We start from the raw sequence: 21052 nt of genomic DNA on the forward strand, positions 1-21052 counted from the left end.
AACAGCCAAAAAAAGTTTCCAATGTTTTCAGTCTCAAGATGAATGTTTATCTGTCCCCAGACCCCTTATGTTTTTAGGCCCTGTTGGCATGAGAATATTCCGAGGAATCTAATAATGGAAAAAAATGTCTTATATGTGACATGGAATTTTCACTGTTTATGCAAATATTTTTTATTACCCATTTGCAGGACTATTGTTCAGAGCTTTAAATACTGCAACTGTTTACCTGGATATTAGATTTCAGTAAATACGAAGTCTTCCATTCTTCAGAAAGATTTAATGGGCACTTTCTGTAAGGCTGCCTCTTACCTGCTAGTCCTATGAGGTCCAGAAAGAAGTAAAGCAAACACAACAAAGTGGTTAAGTGTGTTGATGGTTTGCACACTGAAATGCAGGATCTACCTCATGAGTTGGAATGTAATGAATAGGAGACCAGAAACATGGAGTCCATAAAATAATTCTAAAGACAAAATGATGTGAAAATGAGAATAAGCATGAGAAAAAAATCCAGAAATACTGGAGAGACACCAGAAAAGAATAAAAAAGGAAAATGGAAATCTAGAAAATACAAGGTATTTTAATGTGAAAGAGAAATTCAGTTTATTTTAAATAACTTTTAACCTGAAAAACTTCATGCAAATGAAAAAACATGAACTAAGGATTTAAAACTATTGGAGAGTGCCCAGAAAAGAGCTACAAAGATGGTGAAGGGCCTAGAGGAGTGGCTGAGGTCATTTGGCATGTTCAGCCTGCAAAAGAGGAGGCTGAGGGGAGACCTCATTGTGGTCTACAGCTACATGTAGACAACAATGCCTTGCCCCTACATGAGGGGCAGGCGCCAATCTATTCTCCTTAGTCACCAGTAATAGGACCCGTGGGAATGGTGTCAAGCTGAGGCAGGGAAGGTTTAGGCCGGTCATCAGGAAGAGGTTCTTCACTGAGAGGGTGGTTGCACACTGGAACAGGCTCCCCAGGGAAGTATTCACTGCACCAAGCCTGTTGGAGTTTAAGAAGCATTTGGATTTTGCTCTTAGTCATATGGTCTGAATTTTGGGGTAGACCTGTGTGGTGCCAGGAGTTGGACTCGATGATCCTTATGGGTTCCTTCCAACTCGGGATATTCTATGATTCTATAAATTCAATGATTCCACATTTCATGACTCCACATAAATCAAATCAGCTGACTGGAAGTAATGGATACAACAGAAGTAATTTAACAAGACAAAATATGAATATAAAATGTGTTTTGATGATAACAGATCATAGAATCATAGAATCATAGAATATCCTGAGTTGGAAGGGACCCTTAAGGATCATCAAGTCCAACTCTTGACACCGCACAGGTCTACCCAAAAGTTCAGACCATGTGACTAAGTGCACAGTCCAATCTCTTCTTAAATTCAGACAGGCGCGGTGCAGTGACCACTTCCCTGGGGAGCCTGTTCCAGTGTGCAACCACCCTCTCTGTGAAGAACCCCCTCCTGATGTCAAGCCTAAATTTCCCCTGCCTCAGCTTAACCCCGTTCCCGCGGGTCCTGTCACTGGTGTTAATGGAGAAAAGGTCTCCTGCCTCTCGACACCCCCTTACGAGGAATGATAATTAGTAGGCATTTCCTTAGCAGGGATGCATAGGTAGAAATAAATAAAAATAAATAAATAAATAAAATAATAATTAGGAAAAAAAAATAAAACAGAAACAAACAAACAAACAAACAGTAAACAACTTTGTGGATATATGTGTTTTTTTTTTCAAATCAGAGAACTACCTGCTATATACACACAAAAGAGCACTCTAGCTTTATAGTGCACAAGTATTCACCTAAGATACCATGTTAACATACAGGACAATTGTGTAGACAGAATTCATGTCCGTTTCTTCTTTGCCTCATGTCATACATCAGTGTCCAAGAAGATACATGAGAGCTCCATTTGTGTGCTGTTGTTGTTCATGATCACAACAATAAAAGAGTTCATTTCCTGACAACAGTTTCTGCTCTGGAAGCACAACAGTAAAAATTTGTTTAAGGGAAGAAAGAAATGCTATGAAGAGGATCCTGGAGTAATACAATCACAAGAGAAATAACAGACTCTTGAGACAAGAATTTCCTTCTGTTGGTTTGAAAAGGAAATGGTTATTATTGTAAGCCTTTTGCTTGGAAGAGAGTAGAGTTGATAAACTCAGAAAAAAATCATCCTTACCTGCTAAACAGCCAGTATTAGTAGTGATTTTACTGTATAGAACTGTAATGACTGTATTTGCCATTATCAGACAGGTTTTGTCAGGTCCTCAGGCTGTCCCTCTAAGCAAATACCACTCCTCACTATATCCATTCTCTTTAATACAGGCTTTGGTTGTAAGACATAGTCCATGTCTTTCCAAAACCTTGTAGCCTGTACCATACACCTCTACAGACTGTGGCACACATGCAAGGAAAAAACAAAACAAAGAACAACAACAACAAAAAACAACTCCATTCTGGCCTGGAAAGATATACCACCTTTCTTTATTCTAGATATACCACCTTTCTATTATACAGATACTACCGTGTGCTGCAAGTGCCTCATTCCCTTATGTTGCCTACATTTCTGCTTTAAAGTCATACCGCCACCTACATAGATAGACAGATGCCTTTATGTTGGCAAATATATTTGTCCAAATACTGACCTTGATGAGTGTCTTGGAGCCATGGGTCTCCCCTATACTTGGGCAGACTTCTAATTAACTTCCTGAGCCAAGGGCTTGATAAGGTATGAACTGGTTGGACAAAAAGGTAGAAAAAGAAAATAAGTGACTGGTTATTGGTTCTGTGCCTCAAACTTTTACTTGGGATGTAGGAAAACTGATTCTTTGTAGGTTGCTGGGGGTGATGGCTGGTTTGTTTTGTTTTAGTTGTTTGTTTGTTTTTTGTTGTTGGTGGTGGTGGTTTTGCATATACAAATACATGTATTTATTAGAAAAACAGAATAGCTTGGTGAGGAAATAATGAAATTATTAATTCCCCATAGACTGCTTTTTTATTTTTCCCAGGGTCTGTAGATAGCCTGAATTTATGTTTCTGCTCTAAGCTATGCTACTAGAACTTGATGAAAAGACTCAGCCCTATCCCAGTGACTGCTGTATTGGATATCAAAAGGTGTCAGGGAAGTCTGCTTGCCTCCCAGGAGAAAGAGTTGGCCATAGGTACTTAAGTTCATTGCTGATAGTCTGATATCAAAGGGATTTCCAGTGGGAAATCATTGCTTTCCAGTGTTCTGGAATACGATGTCTGACTACATTCAACTCTCAGGGCCCTTTCATTAATTTCAGCTTCTCTAAGCAACAAGTTTGCTCAAGTAGCTGACTCCTACCTATAAATATATTTATATATATAATTTATATTTATTTATATATTTATATATATATGTATAAGATTACCTCCTTAATGTAGGCAAAGAATTCTTGTTGATTTTTAGGAATGTGAAGGTGCAGTTTATTTTTTCAAAGAATCTACCGAAATCATGAGCTCCATACTTACCCATCATAAATATCTGGTTTCTTTTCAGAAATATCAGATACACAGAATTTCTAGAGAATTTTTCTTATTTTGCTACTTCTGACTGACAATTTTGGCTTCAAAAGCACAAGGCCAGTTCGTAGTGTATCAGTGAAACATATTTTAACACTTGACAGAACTCAATGATCTATTACAGACGAGAGAACTAATCTCTCCCAAGAGTGTGAGAGGCAAGCTTGGTCAACTTCCTCACTTCAAGTCTGAGGAACAAGCAAGTAGAACCATTATAACATTTCCACTGCAAGAATAAGCTTAAAAGTAAATCTGGTTAGGTGTACAACACAGGTGTTTAATCTTGATGTAACAGAAACATAGACAGTTTTTCAAGATTGACATTACATAGCTAAAAGATGGATTTCTACAGGTAGCAAGCCCTTACCTTAACTGTCTCAACAGAGAATGACATTACAATCACCAGGCAGCACTTCTTTTGCTGCCATCATAAACAGATTCAAATCTGAACCTTTTGTTGTCTTTGATCAAAATGGAATTACAGTCACTAATGTTATTTCTGTTAGGGTTAATAGTATTATTCTGTACATTAATATTCTAATTTGCAAAGGTTAAAGCAAAAATTTATCATGCTAACAAGCATCTAATTCAGTAAGAAAATTTATCTCATTGGAACTGCATTTAAAGATTTAGTGAAGCTGTTAGTGATTATTTTCCTGAAACCCATAAAAATATCTTATTTCTGTTAAAAAAAAAAAAAAAAACTTATACAATTTTAATTATCATCTCCTTCAGCATAAGCGCACCAAAGGATGGGAATATAACACTAAATGTAATAATAATTAAAAAACAAACAAACAAACAACAAAAGTGTTTGGGTAATATTGCAGAAGAAAACGAATATTGCTAAGCATGGAATTACACACCAGAAATCTCATATAAATTTAATGAAAAGTTCTGATGGGAGGCCTTTTAAACTAATGAAAACATATGAATTTGCAAAGGACAATGTCTCTCATTTAAGCTATCAAATTTGATAAAATGCTCTTGGAAAGGTTTAGGTCTAATTATATTTTCAAAAAAATAACAGTTGACAGAGAAATGTAATAATCTTCTTGAAGAGAGCCAACAGAAAAAAATTAATTAAACCTGGTTGCTACAGCAGGGTAAATGAGGCTGATATGCTCCCTGTTTACCAGGGTAGAAACATATCCAGCAAGTACATATCAAAACATCAAACTTGCATTATTAGTATTGTTTCATCAGTATATCAAACATTTAAATGACTACTTTTTTAAACATTCCTTCTTCAATACTTTTCAACTTTAACTATCTAAATAATGTCTTCCCTCAGATACACTTCTTTCAATAACAAATATTCATAATAGCTAATGAATTAATTAGACAGTGCTTCATAAATTATCTGGCATTATTTTTCTTGTTAATAGAATGATAAATGAAACATTTTATGCTTTCACATTTCTATACGTTTGGATACCAAAGTTGTTCCTTTAGGTTTTCTGGAAAGGCTAAAAACTGTTTCTTATGTATGACTCTTTATAAGCCTGTCTTAATAAAATTAATGCAATAACTGATGACTGGTGATACTAATTCAACACATTTTAAAAATAAATTTATATTACCTTTTTGTTTAAAATGAGTAAAAACTTTTTGAAGAAGTGAACAGTTTTGCATGTATACTATACTTATTAAATGAATGCCTCTCCTACTTTCAAACAAAAAATAATTTTCCTTAGATAAAAGGAAAACAGATAAAAGGAAAAAATCCCTTTTAATATTTTTATCATAAAACCATAGAGCATCCTGGAAGGGACCCACAAGGATCACTGAGTCCAGCTTCCTGCTTTATGTACTAGCTGAGTTAGATTTTAGCACATATTTTTATATCAAAAATAATATTGCCTAATATGATTAAATGCTTATTTTTTGCTCCTAAACCAATATTATCTTGAAAATGTACAAAGAATATTTGGTTTTATAAGCAAATTTGAAGAAGCAAAGGCATTATCCACTTTTGTTCTCTAAACCATCTTCAAATTTTGATTCGAAGCAGACTTCTGATACAATTAGCTATATAAGGCTTAAATTTCAAAGAATATTCCAGACTTATTCTCTTTGAGTTATAGGAAGGTCTAAAGAAAGTTTCAAAGGACTTAGCTCATTGGAAGTCATTATGCTTTTCATGGGCAGTCAGAACAAATGTTATTAAAATGAATATCTCAGCGAGATTCAATTATTTATCACAGGTTTTGCTTATAATGATACCACTTTCCTTTTTTAAATCCTGACAAAAATTTGTATGAAATAATAGTTATTCACAAGTTAGTATTATTTGACTTCAGCAAAGAAAAAGATTTTCTTTTGCCTCACAGATATTTTTTTTCTTTTGCTGTGCTTTCTAAAGAGGGATTCAGGTTTTTGTGATGAAAGGAGTTTTCAGAATTAGGTTTCCAGAAGGGGATAGTAGATGCAACTAATCAGTAATAAACTCTTTCTTCCTAATGCCTAATGCTAAACATACTGAGCTCAAGTCTACAAATTTAACATTGACTACAGCACTAGAGGAAAAGCATAGCCAACAAGCTCTATATATGTCATTATGCAAAAAGGTACATACGTAGGTTCCCAGTGGCATGCTATCCAGGTCTAAAGTAACTGAAAATGCTTCTTCAAATTCACTTTATATGACTTACATGATAACATTTAAGTAAAATTATGAGTGTTTTTTTTTTTTTTTATAAGCAGTGTTCTTATAAAATTTTACCTGCTTTTAAAAGCAAGATATGGTTTGTAATCTCCATTTTCAAATATCAAAATTAATGCTTAAATGTGTGCTATAAGCTTCTTCTGCATTCAATTACTCTTCCCGGTATTTTACTAAATGTCAAGATATTCTAGCTATTCCTGTACACCAGATGATGAAAGCAGCACACTCTTCTTAGCAGACCACAGCAGAATAAACTCAAAAGTTCTAATCTGTACAGCTTGGTGGGCTTTTTTAACAGCCCCGGAAAAACAGTCAGACACTTACGCGATTGTGTGAACAAAAGGTTGTGCAATCATTATATCCACAGATTGCATTCCTGGGAGAATGCAAATTTGGGAAAAGCTACACATTTTTATGCTGTCTACTCTTTAGCATCCTTACACTTTTCTTTTCAGATGCAAACCTCCACTCTCTACTGCTGATCTCCCCTTCCTTTCATCAGTACTGAGATCCTGCACAACTGCTAACTGCTTCATACACACACACCCACTTTAGTGTGGTGCAGTCTCTCTGACTCTGGTGATGAACCTGACTGTCCTAGCTCAGCCCAGACGGGATGACCATTCTGCTTTCTGTGAGGTATAACATCTTTTTCCATCCCATGAAGCAATGTTCAAGCAACATTTCAAAGCTTTCGAATGCACAAAATTTTACATATCCTTGGATGATAATTTGTGTAACTGCTTAACTTGGCTGCTCAGCATTCATTGTATTTTCTGTCTTGAAGTCCAATGTAACCAAGCAGTTGAGGCCTAAGTTTATCTTTTCTTGACTTCTGTATTCTGCAACTGTATGACCACTCCAAGAAGGGGAGACTGCACTTTTCCAGAGGAGCTGCAGGGGAAACAGAAGGCACAAAGATCCCATGAGCCACCATCAGGAGTCAAGTCTAGAATGTTGTTAAGAAAACCTTGTGCTGCCATCAAGCGGGACCTCGACAGGTTGGAGAATTGGGAAAAAAAAAATATTTGAGAAAAATAATGAAATATAACGAGAGCAAGTGTAGAATCCTGCATCTGAGCAAGAACAACATCTAATGATGGAACAAGGGGCAATGAGTGCAAGCTGTAACATAGGAGGTTCCGCTTAAATATGAGATGAAACTTTTTCATGGTGACGGTGACAATGCTGAGACTGGCTGCCCAGGGTGATTGTGGAGTTGCCTTCTCTGCAGACATTCAAAACCCACCTGGACATATTCCTGTGTGACCTGATCTAGGTGTTCCTGCAATGGCGGGGGATTGGATTAGACGATCTGTCAAGGTCCCTTCCAATCCGTAACATTTTGTGATTCTGTGAACACAGGCACAGACAGGCAGCCGCATTTGGCTGTGACAGAAATAAAGTGGTATTGGGGATTCTGTAGAGTTTGTTGTAATCCATAATCTGGATTAAGAATAAATTTTAAAAGAAAGGGCCTACCCTGCAACAACAAGGGTTGGGGGGAGATTGGTTTGCAATTTATATTTTAATTTGCTGTATCTAACTGATGTGAGTTTTACTATTAGATTCCTCATATCCATTCGTGGCATAATATAACCTAGCTGTACAGCATGAAAGCTAGGACTAGGACTGAGGACATTGCCCATTAAAACTTTGGCTCCTTACACCTACCACCATTTCTTCTGTCCTCTGCCATGTGTTTTTTAAAGTTTTGTATGTAAACATTCTTCCATTATTTCTTTCCCAAATAAATCTTTGCTGGGTAAACTGACCACTGGAGACACAGTATACAGTGGGCACGCTACATATAGCCTAACTCTTTAGTTTTGTAGGAAAAAAAAAAAAAAATAGTTGTTGCGGGCAAACACACACATGGTGAAGAGACTGACAGCCATGTGCTGTGTAAAGTGAATGCTTCTCAACTCCAGAAGAGTTTCTGTAAATCAGCATGGATGTGAATCCATTCACATTTAGCCTCAGATCTGAAGTTCAGTCCATGGCCACCATATATTTAGCAGTATGGACACAGTTATTAAATATCAGAGATCTGCCAGAAGTCTTTTGGAGAGTTAAACAAGCACTGCTCAGCAGCCTACATTTTTTTATTACGAACAGCCAAGTGTGATTAATCTGGTTTCAAGGGAAATTCCCATTTTAATATTTCAAAACTGGTTTCCATTCCTAAAAATGTTAAATGAAATATTCAGTATTTATATTGAGATATACATTTATATAAAAATTAGTATTATATATATATAAATGTGTAGAAATGGATTTTTACAATTTAATTTAAGGGAAAAAATGTATTTTATTTCAAAATGAAACTTTATTGTGTTTGTGTTCACTTTTTAGTTACTTTATTCTTTGAGCATTATTCTCTTATTTGTCAAGAAGTGCCTAATGTATACTATGGTATATTATGTCTTTAACATTCCATTTTTTAAGTTTAAAATATTAAAATAAATGTGACTTAGTAAGGGTGGAAGATCTCAATTTCTAGATGAGTACCTTCCCATCTAGATCCAAAGATCATAGTAATGAACAGAAATCTTGTAGCTCATGTTGAGATGTCTTGAACAAATCAGAGAAGAGCACTGCTTTAAAACACCAACTCATGGAGGCTAATCTCCCAAGACTCCCACTGTAGCTGAGGGAGAGACAAAAACTTCTCTAGAGACAATTCAGAAGAGGATTCTATAATACTCAGAAGAGGGATTCTAAACCTGATTTTTGATTCTGCTTTGCCTTCAGGAAGAACCTCTCTCTTTCTATATATTATAGAAGGAACCTGGAGAGATTTTCCACCAGAGAAAATGAGTAGTCTTTATGTTTAAAACCAAGGGTAAAACTGTTCCACTGTAACTCAGATACAACTTAAAGTATAAATTCAAATGTTATCTATATCAAGTATCTTGACTTGGTTTTACTTCTAAAATTTAAAAAAATATATATAAAATAAGCGATTATTTTTTGTATTCCATTCAGCAGAGACAATTAATAAACATTTACATGTATTTTCTTAGATATTTTATATGCACATATGTATGTGTAATTTGAATTGGGGTGGGGGGAGAATAAGACATTTTAACAAGTTTTTCTTGTTTAGAGAACATTTTGTAACTTTTTTTCTTAAAGTGATTTAATGAAAAATTTAGGCTACATCAAAGCAGGATTTACAGGGTAGGTTCAATTAAAAAAAAAAAAATCAAGCAGTTCTGCTTTTAGAATTTTTTTACTTCTGTTCAGTTCAACCTCTGCATAAGACTGGGACATTTAATAAACATTGATAGCACTGCAGCAGTAACAATTACAATTTAGCAACCTCCATGAAGAAACCCTATTGTTGAAAATTAATTTCTTACAAGGTAACAACTCTGTTTTATCTCTAATTCAACAAATAAAAGACATAATGCTTCAATTTGGACACATGCAACAGATGCTACCATGCATATTCCATCACAATAGTATTCCCAGTCTTCTGTGTCAATGAAAAAACAAAAGGCAGAAACATCCTTATGAATAACTGAGGTCAGAGGTGAAAAGATGAATTAACTCTCCAACCAATCCCATTATCAGCACAGAGTAGATCTTCCATAGAGTAGCCTTTTTATGACTCTTTACAGACTATTTAATGTCTCCAACAATCGGGCTATCACAATTGTCCTTTGAGATTCTCTACAGCTAGAGATAAATAATTTATTCATAAATAATCTATATTTTCTTTTAATTTACCTGCTGTGGTGGATTGGCCTAATCCAGCTGCCCAGTCAGCCGCCTCCTCATTATCCATTCTGAAAAAGATAGGTGAGAACATATAATGGAAAAGCATATAGATTCACAGATTGAGATAAAGACAGAGAGGCCACTTACCAGTTACTGTAACAAGCAAACCAGACTCAACTACAGGAAGATTAATCTAATTTATTGCCAGGTAAAAATAATACGCCAGTGAAAAACAAAGTGAAAACAAACAAACAAAAACAAACAAACAAAAACACTGAAACTCTTTCCCCCCACTCCCATCCCCTTTCTCCCAGGCTCCCCTTCACTCCTTTATTTCCAATTCCTTTCCCTCAACCTCCCCACTCCACAAGCAGCACAGGTGGATGGGAAATGGGGTTATGGTCTGAAAACCACGGCCGTTTCTCTTTGCCACTCCTTTATCCTCATGTTTTTCCCCTGCTCCTCTCTGTGGGCCACCTAACTCACCATGTTCTTCTCCACTCTTCTTTAATGGAGGCTCCATAATGGTCTCTCCATGGGCCGCAAGGGAACTTCTACTCTGGTGCCTGAAGTACCTCTTCACTTCTTTCTTCACTGACATTGGGTGGGATTGTTTCTCATATTTAATTTTCCTTGCTCCTCACTGCCATGCAGAGTTTTGCTCTCTGTCAATTTCTCCAAGGCACTTCCATCTTGGCTGCTGGGCCTAGCCCTGCCCTACGGCAGGGCCGCTGGAACCATCTGGAACCAGCTGTGTCTGGCGTGGAGCAGCCCTGGTCTCTCCTCATAGAGGCTGCCCTGCAGCCCCTGCCACCAACACCTGGGCACCTGCACTCAGTAAAACTGTAGATATCTTACAAGACTTTTTAAGAGTCTTCCTCTCCTTGGTGTAAGATTTTGGCCCCAGTAACATGCATGGCAATATTTCAGAACTGCTTTTTACCTCTGGTAAGCATTTGGTTTTGGCAAACCTATTAATACTTTCAAATGTTTCTTTAAACATTTTTTTTTTTTTTTTTAATGACAGTGGAACTTACAAACTTACTTCCTTATAAACTTTTCTTCCCTGTTTGTGCAGCACCCTCGTTGTTATTGCTCTTATAACTATTAGTGAAAGAATTGAAATCCTTAAATGTGCAACTTGATATATTACTGTTTATCCTTGTTGTCTTTTGTTTATAATTCCTCAGTTCTCAGCCTACAAAAAAAAAATCATTTTATTGATCTCACTTTGTTGAGTAAGATTTCATGAAAATTTTATTCTAATGCTTTATTAAAATCCTATTATATCAGAGCTAACCTTTCATCTTCTGGATACTCAGCAACTTTGTCAGAAATCTGTGACTTGTAAGAAATGAACAATGGTGACCATTGACAGAAGAACTGATTGAGAATAGTGCAGCTACTAGTGCAGCTTTGGACCTCTCAAAGGTCCAAAAATTTTCCTAATCTAGGAAAATGTACCATGGGTACTCAAGTAAGGATTTCAGAGACAAATTTAAGTACTACAACACACAGGAGGCACTTTACCTTTAATGAACACACACATCATTAACAACCTGTCATGTAACAGATGTAGAGCACACAACAAGTACTTAGACACTGTTCTAAAGAGAACAAGTCACCATATTTTTGGTCCTTTTGATATACAGCTGTAATTAGAAGCCCTACGTTCATTTTCTAAGACAAATACTGTGTTATGATTGTAACTGTTCTAGAAGCAATGATCAAACTCCTGTTTGATCATTCTATGATCATTCTATGTCTTTCAATATTTTACATGTAAAAATCAGGAAAACAGTTTATTTTCTTAGAAATTAAACAGATATGAATTGAAGGTGACCCGCCTTAAGTTATTATTTTTGAATATCTAAATGTGTTTGTTTTGTTTTTATGTGCTGAACGTCCGAAATATCAAGGGTAATGGGAACAATATACACATAAATGATTTAACTTATTTTGTGCCTATGCAGCACAGGTCTTTTGAAATTCAGACTGAGGTACATATTATATGATGCACCAGTTTGTTTGTACTCTGCAATCTGACATCTTGCCTAGGAAAGAACGTCAGTTAAACTCTGCTGAAAATTCTGAGATCAGAATCAGAACATGAACTGTCCTATTTCAAAAATGTAAAAGTATACATGTGGAGAATCACATGAGTACTTCAGGGTCTAGGATATATACTTTGTTGGTCAAAAAATACGCTATATTGTCAAGATTTTCAATATTTATTCAATACATCAAGTTTAACAAGACTGTACAATTCAACTTAGAAAATTCAGTTTCATACATCTCTCATGTATTCAGACGCTGTCATAGTCCCTTTTGTCTGTAACTAGGTCATCAGATCATCTAGAAAGAACCTTCATGTCTAGCTGCTAATTATTCTTTATTACAGTTCAAATTATTTCTAATATATATCAGCAGTTTTCAGGAGTTATAATCACTTCTATTATACTACCATTACCATTTCACATACCCATTGTGCTTTTGTAACTGCAGAAGAAGAAAAAAAAAGATTTAAAAAATCATAAGAAACACCTTGACAATTGTCTTTTTAAATAAAGGATTGCAGAAACATTTGTCACAACTTTACTGTAACTTAAAAGAATTTCTTGTATGTTAATGGAAACACAGCCCAAACATACTTAGTCACCCTGAATAGAGCCTCTGGTATTTAAATACTACAGTTTAAGGACACAGTTGGTTTAAGTTCATGAAAACCTTTGAGCAGGAATAGTTAACAAGCCCTTTACACATGGTACTACAATTTGATTTTCATATAGTTTGGCACTTTGTCTCATTATCCTTCCATCGCTATGAAATGTATAGCAGTTGACAAAGAAGTTTTCTAGTATAGGAGAAGATGAAATCTGTGTAACCTACATAACCCCATTCAGAAGAAGGTGCTGTGATAAACTAATAGTAAAGCAGTCAGATAAGGACTTCAGTATGTCACTGTTTGTATGATTAAAGCAAATGAGTTTACCTACAGAAAAATATAGCCTTACCAAACTACAGTATACCCACTGCCTTTGTACCAGACTTCTAATTATCCAGAGGTGATATTAATTATTCAGTCAGTACTTGCCAGTATTTCATGTGACCTACACACTTTGCTATGAGAAACACTCTCATCAAAGATGGATAAAACCTACGAATCAAAAAGAGCAATGACTGGTGTTGTCATGTTGTACTGACAAAGTAACCTAAAACTGCCTGAAAACGTAGCACAGTAGTTTCCAAGCTACCCCACTTCTGGGATAACAGTCTTCCATTTGCAAGAGCTGTATTCCCAATTACAAAGCTGAAAGCAGAGGGATCTGTGCTCTGGTCATCCAGGCACTTAAGCACAAGCACATTATGGCAAAAATATAGCGTAGGCACACAAAGGGAATGTTGAACAGTGGGAAATAAACTCTGTTTATATAGTGAGATGTTATCTTTTAACTATATTTGATTATAGCCCATCATAGACTCATACTTAATCTTCCTTGTGGTGATATATTTGTAGCTGCAGTTCTTTCCCAGACTTCAGCATATAAAAACTGACTATCATCCAAAGTACGTTGGATGACACAAGAAAAGATAGAATCTTTTTTTTTTTTTTTCAATACAAAGTGCAACACCCCTTTGTCTTTTACTTAAATTTTGCTTCTAAAAGAAACATAAATGTTGGTTTTAACATTCCAGTCATGTGAACCGTCCCCTCAGGTTTCTATTATACCAACCAGGTTATGTTTATGCTCATAAATAAGCAATTCCAATTCTGCTTGTTTATTACCCATGCTCCTAACATTGGTGTATAAGCAATTAAAGATTAAAGAATTTATTCTCTCTTTATCCTTTGGTGTCTTGATTAATTTTGTTCTCAGCATCAGAATTCTGCGCTGAAAGTTCACATTTCCTCTTTTTACCCTTCTTTTTAATTTGACATCAACCTAACTACTTCAGTGTACTTCTTTGGTACTTCTCTCATGTCTTCTAATGTTTTCTAATGAACATTAAGAAGTTCTAATGCCTACATCCTAATGTCTAGGCTGAAATTAATTCTCAGAACTGATAGACATTTTATTAGCACAGTACAACAATAGAAATCTGTAGTTGGTTGGCGACCTAGTATTCTATGCCTCCGTGTTTGCTTTTGAAGGAAGCAAGTAATCTAGTTCAGGATCATTGACGTTGTGCTACATTTCCTATTTTTATTTTTATTTTTTCAGAATAAGTTCTGGGATTTCAAATACTTTATAGCTGCTCAGAATCCACTTGAAATTATGTCATATTATTAACTTTTTATTAGGGTGCTACTGGACTATGCTAGGACAACCTGAATCAAATGCCACATTATATCAGTGAAGATATAAAGTGAAGCTCAAATTTCTGTTATATCAAAGCAATTCCTGTGATTTTGTGATCAAAGAACTGTTGTGACAAAATTTTTGCCACTGTTAAAACCATGAGGCATAACAATTGCTCCAAGGAAATCAGTGAAAGTTTTTGCTCTTGCCTCACTCATGATCTGTCTTAAAAGGTGCGATTCAGTTTCCCAACTAGAGAAAATTGATATCACTTGAGATATGCTCTCATATTGCACCTGATCATTTGTCACTCCAGAAGAAGGGAACTGAATCCCAGTGGGTCCTGTGTTACACCTGTCAGCCCCATATAAAACACTGATATACAAAATATCTGGAATAGCACTAAATAACTGTGTTTAAGCCACTGAAATTTACCCTAGGCATTTATTAACTTTGGAGTGATGTATAAGTGGGAGGAGATGAAAAAAATCAAATTTTTATATACGTATTTACATTTTTGGTATAACGTAAACATTAACTTGTCATTCAGCCTGCATTCCTTTAAATATCAATGTCTTTGAACATGGGGGGAGGGGGGAGAAAGAGGGAAAGAGAATGTTGAAGATGTTAAGGAGGAGATCCAGAGATTCTAGCAGGTCTAAATTGTATTTTATTTTCCATGAGAATTAATGCATACTCTTTTTCTGAACTTTGAATACCCAATAAAATATTTTACTTTTTATTTATTTGTCTCTAAATCACTGTTTTCTTAACTCCTCTTAAACTTCATATCCTTTGTTTTCTCATTATAAGAAACTGGGCTTAAATTTAGTGCTCTGTTAATCCCTAGTCTTTTTTTCAGTATCATAAGGCATCTCAGAGTTAATTTCAAACTCAGTAATTTCAAGCACATGTTCAAATTCCTTTGGATGTATATACGAAGTCAACCATTACAAAATCTTCCCTCAAAGTGAACCAATTTTATTCCTCCTTGACACAGAATTGGATATTTCTACTCAAACAAGCTACAGAATAGCTGATTGTACATATGGGGAACAATACAGTATCATGCAGACATAACAGTTTATGTCCTAGAAACTATATACATACATTACCATAGTGCTGGGACTCTTACTCCTGCTGTTGTTACATACATTTTCCAATTGTTCTAAACATTTTTGTGTTCCTGTTGAATTCTGAACCATCTGAGACACTTTCCTTCAGACAACAATGTTTTTCCAGTGTCATTTGGCAAAATAAAAGCAGATTTTCATAAGATGAATTCCCACTATAGGTACTATCTGACACTCTCTAAAGGGCCAAAGGGATGGCAAAATAATATATATAAAAATAATATACTGATTATATGTCAAGGCACATGCAAGACAAAGAGGTGATCCAAAACAGTCAGCATGGCTTCACCAAGGTTAAATTGTGCCTGACCAGTCTGGTGGCTTTCTACGATGGAGTGATTGCATCAGTTGACAGAGGAAGACCGACTGATATAAAGTTGGACTTCTGCAAGGCCTTTGACATGGTCCCACATGACATCCTGATCTCCAAATTGGAGAGATATGGATTTGATAGGTGGGCCATTTAGCGGATAAGGAGTTGGCTTGAAGGTCACACCCAGAGACTGGTGGTCAATGGATCTATATTCAAATGGAGGCCGGTGGTGAGTGGTGTGAATAGGCAGAGTGAAAGAATAGACCAAACCCCACCTCACTACAGCCTCCTTTAAGGTACTTATAAAGAGCAATAAGGTCGCCCCTGAGTCTCCTTTTCTCAAGACTGAACAAACCCAGCTCCCTCAGCCACTCCTCATAAGACTTGCTCTCCAGACCCTTCACCAGCTTTGTCACCCTTCTCTGGACTCACTCGAGCACCTCCATGTCCTTCTTGTAGCAAGGGGCCCAAAACTGAACACAGTACTCGAGGTGCGGCCTCACCAGAGCCGAGTACAGGTGGACAATCACTTCCCTAGACCTGCTGGCCACACTGCTTCTTATACAAGCCAGGATGCTGTTGGCCTTCTTGGCCACCTGAGCACACTGCTGACTCATGTTCAGCCAACTATCCACCAATACTCCCAGGTCCTTCTCCGCCAGACAGCTTTCCAACCACTCATCTCCCAGTCTGTAGCTCTTCTTGGGGTTGTTGTGCCCCAGGTGCAGGACCCAGTACTTGGCCTTGTTGAACTTCATACAGCTGACCTCAGCCCATCGGTCCAGCCTATTCAGATCCTCCTGCAGAGCCTTCCTACCCTCGAGCAGATCGACACCCGCACCTAACTTGGTGTCATCGGTGAACTTACTGAGGGTGCATACAATACCCTCATCCAAATCATTGATGAAGATATTAAACAGGACCGGCCCCAGCACCGATGATCCTTGAGGTCCCCAGAACCTAAGCCATTCTATGATTTGATGATTCTGTATATTGATGCATATATATATATATATATATATGTGTGTGTGTGTGTGTGTGTGTGTGTGTGTGTAGATAGATATATATCAGTTCTAATCCTTCTCTGGTCATGTGTGTTAAATGAAAGAAGAAAATGTTAACAATTCACCTGAATATCAGATAGCAACCTCCACTGATACCTAGTTTTCTTCAAATGAAATCAGGTAGAAATCAGCTCAGGATTCTACAATATTGGATTTGAGTACATAAAAGTGTCTAAGTTTAGTACATTCAATTTGTGATTGAATGTAACAATTTTTTACAAACAAAAGCAAGCAAACAAACAAACAAAAATGTTCTAATTACCCTCCTTCTCCTCCCCCCCACTTGAAAATTAGCAACAATTTATGTCCCTCAGCTACTGTACAGATGACCAAGAATGGAGTATCCAGACATCTATTACAACACATCCCGTGCCAGACACAAAACAAAGCTATGCTGTGATTCAGTCTCTCTCATTCTGTTGTGTTGTTCACTGACTTTCTTTCCAACTTGAAAAAGACTAAGTGTAGGATAATCACAGTTAGTTCATGGAGAGCTACTCAACACAACTGTAGTTACCTGAACAAATGTAGGTGACTAGCATATGAAGATTTGTTCTCCACTGATTGTATTGATCAGATTTCTGTAATGGGAGATGAGCACTCAGCTAGCATGCAAGCAGAGCATTCTTAATTACAGACTGGAACAGAACCCCTGATTCAGCTGTCAATGCATAGGTATTTAGTACCACTGAGACAACCAGAGGTATTTATGCAAGCAGCAAATGTAAAACACTCAATATCCTGCACCTGCTGAAGGTCTGGTGGTGCACACTGTAAGGTATCTCAGGTGACACTCAGCTGAGTTTAGGCAACTGAATTGAATCCATAGTATCCTGCTAAAAAGCTTTGATTAAACACATTTCCAGATTTTTACAGTCAGAGTGAACGCAAACTAGCCTAGAATTTAGTTCCATGATTATTACTGTTGTTTCAAAAAACAATTATCTCTATTATGTCAAAATAATTGTCCCTCAATATATTATTAAAACATACTATTGGCAAAAATATATATTCACAATTTACAACTACAATGAAATTACACAGAAATTAACCAGAAAACAGATATTCTAAACACAAGAAAGGTGGTGTTTTTTTTCTTTTACCATAAAAATATATTCCTGTAAATTGCATAGATTCTTGTACTTGTAAAGATTCACCTTGAGCAAGCGGAGTCTATGGATTAGAGAATCATTTAGAATGCATTTAGAAGCGTCTCAGAATCTATTATTCCTATGATTCACAGATTTGCAAATTAAATGATGTTAAAAGGAGGCAGGCTGAGGCATTAAAAACAAATGAGTAACTCTTTATATTTCAGATAAATCTGTTTTTTTATCATGATGTCATGTAATATTACAGCAGTGGTGGTGAGCCAAAGTTTTGTGCAATGCAAGGTTTGCGGGGGATTAGTCTTCTTAGTCCTATTTACAGGGTTGGAAACTGTACTCTTTGTAACACAAAGAAGTAATATAAATTTCATGGGACCTTAAATTTCACAGGAAAAATCCTAATATTTTTCAAGATACTTTTGAAGGACAAGAAAAGAGATGCACAGAAAAATATTGAATTATCCATTCTCTGTCTCACATTGTTGTTTCATGAGTAGGTCTTACGGAGAAAGAAGTCACTTTGGAGTTCTCCTGGGACACAGCAATCATGTATGAATCCATAACGTCCTCTGATCCATGCATCACTGGGAAGGGAAAAATCAAAGTAAACTTTCTCTTCCAACCCTGCAATGTGCTTATTTTCTCTTTTTGTTGATTACCTACCCTTTTTACTTTTGAAATAATATTAAAAATGTAAGCTGTTTGATTTACCATGTTATTTTTTTTTAAATAACACATACGGAAATGGTCATCCATGCCCCCCCCAACACACTTGCCAGACAAACTCCCAGAAAACAAAGTCAACAGTAGCTGCCATGAATAAGGAGAGTGTTTTACATTTCCTTCAGCATAAAACAGGGAAAAATAAATCCCATCAGTAAGTAAATGAAGTGGATCTCAGCGTAACCAATCTATGAGCTGAAAATTAGTTTAAATCCCATGATAGGAAGGTTAAGAGTTTCATAGATTAGAGGGCCAAAAGGGACTGTTGTGATCAAATTTATGAACTTATGCAGAGATTTTCAAAGGCACAGAAGACATTTGGCTACCTAATTCCCACTGACTTACAAAAGAATTTGGATTTTTAAATGTAACTTCATTAAAAAGAAAAAAAAAAAATCCCCTTTTTAAGAGTATTAATTTGACCAATACTAGGAACCCTAAACCATAATGCATAATAGTCAGTGTCATAGCCCATGCTTCAGTTATCAGTGTCTCACCATAGTCAAAACACTATTCTACAAAACATTGTAGAATTCTCCATGACCAGATACTTTACCAACAGAGGAGCTAAAAGGAGCTTGATTGCTAGACCTATTCAGAGACCTGTGCAGCCCAGCCATGGTGGTGAAAGGCCCTTTGTATTGAAACAGAGGACACAACATTTGGACTGTTTCTATTTGGTGTAGGCAGAAGTAAATCCAAAATCTTCAGATGCTTTGTATGAAAACATGCTTCTTCTTTAATGTATTTGATAAAACTATATTTTCACTGTGCAATATAACCTAATTTCACCACAACATGATAAATTACAGATTTTCAAGGTTACTAGAGCACAAAAAAGATTTACTGCATTCAACCTGGAAGGGGTTAAACACATTCTAGTTACCAAAAAGTACTATCCCTGGATCAGGAAATGGCACATCCATCAAAAAAACTTGAGGAAATTTGTTTGTCTCTTAGAATAAACTGTTTCTCCACAGTCTACTTCCTATATTTAAATACTGTTTTTCTTAGTTTTAAAAATAGTATGCTAATTTAACAACAGGGAACAGAGGAAGTGTTATGCTAGATGAGACAATGATTCATCTATTTCTACTATTAAGTTTCCAACAGTGGCCGTTAGCAGGAAGTGTTGTTTTGTTAGATATATTTGATCTCTCCTAACAAAAGTTTTAACACACCGATTATATCTCTCTTTGGTTATGTTTTGTAATTTATTTATTTATATGACTGTTACTGGCTATGTGTTCTGAATGGCTGCCAGAATCAAAACCACATACTATTTTTTATTCCAACTTTGCTCGCTCTAAAAAGAGCAATTGGTGCTTTTCTCCAGCAGCCATACTTTGAAAATTCCTGTCAGTCTGAAGGATTCTCACTAGCTTCAGAGACAGAGAGAAAATATATTGAAGACTGGGAGTATTTGTAGAACTGATATTTTCATAACATGCAAGAAATCTTTTCAGTTAAACTACTGCTACTGCTGCTTCATTCCTAAGGTGACTAACACACAAGCTCTGGCTTCCAGTATGCTAACCTCCCATGAACAAAAGAAAAGAAATCCCAGCAATGCATTCACTACCTAAACATCTGTAATATTGCTACAAATTCACAGGCTAAAGAGATCACAAGATTCTTTTAATTATTTTTATTTATTACTCAGTTCCAAATAATCTCTCTGTTCTTTACTTTTATATGCTTTACAAGAGTTAAGCTCTGAAATTATACTTTTGTGTCAATTCTGGCCAACAGCTACTTTGTCTACCAAATGGAAATCAGGAGAAATTGATATTAGTAATGAGTCAGTGGAGGAGAGGTAGTGTCATATTTTCATGGAGGCGAGTTTTCCAGTTGAACACCCTATCCAAAAAAATAGTCTTTAATGGTTTCAACCGTCATACTGATGCCTATTTTGAAAGTTCAAACTAATAGTTTTGAGATGGTAATTAAATTAGTGGAAAGAGGTAGTGCACTTTTTTCTTTACCTTCTCCAACTAGTAGTGTCACCTTCTCTTTCTCTATTTAACTGTAGTGAAGATGAAGGAAGCATAATGGGCAACAGAAAATAACTATTCACAGATCTAGCTCTACATTCTTCCACGAAACATAGAAACACTTTTCCATCCAGCCCCTCTTTAAATTTTCATGCTCAGAGTGGGTTAAAAAATCATTTTTGAAGCTTGTGAGGAGGAATCATTCTTTATGTTCATTTTAGCTAAGATCTTCCTCTCATCTTATAGGGATATTTCATATCACTAATATCTTATGAGATCATTTCATTTGAAACTCTCACCATTGATTATTAATACATGGGTTCTGCTATACAGCCCAGATAATACCTCCCAAGTTGGATTTTCATCAGGCTGCTGCCTTTGGCTGCTATTGCATCAAATTCACAACCTTTTTGGTTTTCTTTGTTCTTTTTCCAGATTTCCTCTTGCACACTTCC

General features: G+C 36.1%; 1 long non-coding RNA gene across 2 annotated transcripts in view; it reads left to right on the forward strand.

The window, feature by feature from the left end:
• The window catches only part of LOC137853449 (uncharacterized), a 40219-nt gene that overhangs the window by 12708 nt on the left and 6459 nt on the right, over window positions 1-21052 (forward strand). Inside the window, exon 3 of one of the 2 annotated variants that reach the window (XR_011094512.1) lies at window positions 6690-13464. The exons of the other annotated variant lie outside the window; for it this stretch is intronic. This is a non-coding gene — a long non-coding RNA (uncharacterized lncRNA). Of the gene's footprint in view, window positions 1-6689; window positions 13465-21052 lie in introns of those variants that run through there. 2 annotated transcript variants of the gene reach the window in all.

Source organism: Anas acuta, chromosome 1 (genome assembly GCF_963932015.1).
Source record: "Anas acuta chromosome 1, bAnaAcu1.1, whole genome shotgun sequence".
In the NCBI taxonomy this organism is placed as follows: domain Eukaryota; kingdom Metazoa; phylum Chordata; class Aves; order Anseriformes; family Anatidae; genus Anas; species Anas acuta.